Raw genomic sequence first — 2,893 nt, 5'->3', positions numbered from 1 at the left:
TCTGGGTGGGAACAATGTTATCTCGAGGTTCCTTAAACTGTAGAGCACCCTCCCCCAACGCTCAACAGAGGGATTGACTGCAATTGACATGCAAGAACAAGGTATTGGGGGGGGGAGCTGGGGGGGGGGGGCGGGTGACAGGGCATGCAAGGACTTGAGCAGTTACCACAGGCTTTGGAGAGGGAAGAGGCTCTGAATGAAGGACTGTGAGTATCAGCTCTGGAAAAACCAAGGATTCTCCCCTTAGTCTTCAGAAAGGTCAATCCTTCCAAAGCCTTGGCATTAGCCAGGTATAGGCATTTTACACTTCTGAAGTCCTGAGCTAAGAGATGATGAGATACATGCTCTTCAAAGTAATTTTCCCTGTGGTAATGTCACAGCAGCGGCAGGAAGCAGTGCAGCAGGATCCACTGGGCTCTTGTCTTCCTGAAGCTGTCGCCCACACCCTTGTGTCTCTAGTGAAGGATACTTTGTAGTCTTTGCACACAGGCTTGGGTTGCGAAATCAGCATTAGGGGAATAGGGTATGAACTAGTGAGCAGGGATTAACCTTGAATGCACCTTAGCTTCCCTCCCACCCCCATCCCAGTGCTGGGGCATCAGGAGCTGCTGAGCCAGAGCACAGCCACGCTCTCCAGGGTAACACCCCCAGAACACCTCCCCAGGGCAAGGCTAACAAGTCCCACACTCTGAATTGCTTCCCTTTCCCTCCAGATATGCAATTGAACTTGCACAAAGTCAAGTGTTGCAATCCATTGAAATTTCAGAGTGGCTTTTATTTCCTGAGTTTGCTAAGGAAAGAATGGAAAAACAAAAGACAGAAAAAAAAAATCTAAAAAACCCAAAATAACCCCCAAAAAACCAACAACCGTAAATCTTCTAATTGCATCGCGATTTGCTCTCTTTTATCAGGAAACACCAACCGGACAAAGGCAGAATATAAACCTTGCCTAGGAGCACACAGCCCACCTCTGACAAGTCTGGGGTCACTCTACTTTTAATGACTATACTAAAAGGGAACGGAACAGTCGCACATACAGGTACAGTTGAAACCCGTGTCTTACTTATCCTTGTAGAATCCACTACTGGTCCCTGCCCACCCCCACAGTCAGTCCCTGTCACTGATTTTGGTATTTATAGCATTCTTGTATTTGCTCTTCTGCCTGCTCCCGGATCTCTGTGTGTCCTTAATAACGAACGTACCATTTTACGTGTTGGAAAAAAAAACCTCCCGGCGTGACATCCATGTGTAGTTCACTCTCCCACTGTTTCTGAGATTCATCTATAGTGATAGACAGCCCATTTCTAAGGGCTAACACTCAATTTTGTGAAACACTATCATTTGTTTGTCTTACTTCCACAGGGAATTAGGTTACCTCCAGTTTTCCTTGGGCATAAACAGGGCATCAGTGGACTCTTGGGCATTTTGGGGGGAGTCTGTGACAGAGCGCCTGCTAAGTCCATTCTCAGGTAGGAACTACTAGGTCAGAGGAACAGCTCTGCCACCCTGGTCCTCACGGAATTGCTGCATATATTCTTCTCCCCAGAGTCCCGGGGGCGGAGGGAGGATAGACACTTCCTGCAGCCGACACCCTGACCATCCTACTCTGGTGATGGTGACTGTGTCTCTGCTATCCTTTTCAGGATGTGACTGCACAAAATTGATTTGCCTTGTCCTGGACATTCAGGGATGATGAACCTGACACAGCTGTAGGAGCTGTGGAGTCTTGGGTCTTAGGCATCTGTAACGTCATGGAGACAAGACGTGGTCAGAACACAAACTCTGTGCAGCTTGCCTTTAGAGGTATTCAAAGAATGCTATGTGGTAAATACCAACTAGCATCACTAACAGAAGGTAGGATAATACCACTTACTTCCATTCCTTCTTTGATCCTGACAACATCCCCCCCAAGACTGGGACCCATTTTATAGATTGTGTGTGTGTGTGTGTGTGTGTGTTCACATTAAGCTCTCATTTGTAGATAAGCATTAGAGCTGGGTATTTGGTTTCAGACCCCAGGACAAGGGACTGAGATGAATATTTTACATACCAAACAGACCTGGCTTCCAGGTTCTCCCAGCATCCCTCAGTCCCTACCTGGCACACCCTGCCCCCAACCCCGAACTTTCCAACCAGGGCTGAGCTGCTCTTCCCCCAGAGGCTTCTCCCTGTATTTATAATCCAAACATATTGCTCTGTCCTCCTCCTCCTCCTCCTTCTCCTTTTCTCTCCCACCCCCTTTCCATGGCGATTTCCCTGGCCTTGGGGTAAGTGACCTCACTCGATTGCAGCTTCCAAATAAACCTGCCTTTACTATCATCTAATATGGCTTACATTGGCTCACTTTAGCAGCTGAGAAATAAGCTATCACTGGAGACTCGGAGTGTGCTGTGAGCACATGAAGCTTTGTGCCCTCGCTCCTGCAATCATCCTCTGGCTGCTGAGGTCTCATTACAGACAAACCAGGCGGTGAGTGCTTTTCCTTTCCCAGGGAGGGGCAGGCCCAGCTGCTATCTACCAGAGGAGTTTACAATAGCATCCTGGCACTGCCACTTAGCAGGTCTGTGACCTTGGTCCTCCTCTCTCTGTCTCGGCTTTCTGAGATTGCAGGACGGACCTCCCCAAAAGGCCATGTCAGACAGCTGGAACACACGCAGTGTGTGACACACAGGAAACACCCTTGAGCTGGTTCTCTGATGGTGAAGCCAGTGAGTGAAACTATGGCAGGGACAGCAGTTCAGGTCACTGGTCTGGGGAAGCAGCCATCAATGTAGCCTAAGGAGGGCTGGCTCCAAAAAAGGCCAGCTCTTGGCATCCCAGCAGGGAACTAGAAGAGCCACCGCCGGGGTTAACAGTAACCCTGCAGGGGCATCTACAGGCATTTTATGGATTC

Source organism: Mus caroli, unplaced genomic scaffold (genome assembly GCF_978045245.1).
Source record: "Mus caroli unplaced genomic scaffold, Mus_caroli_1 scaffold_14, whole genome shotgun sequence".
Lineage (NCBI taxonomy): Eukaryota > Metazoa > Chordata > Mammalia > Rodentia > Muridae > Mus > Mus caroli.
Note: the sequence above shows the minus strand (reverse complement) of the source record.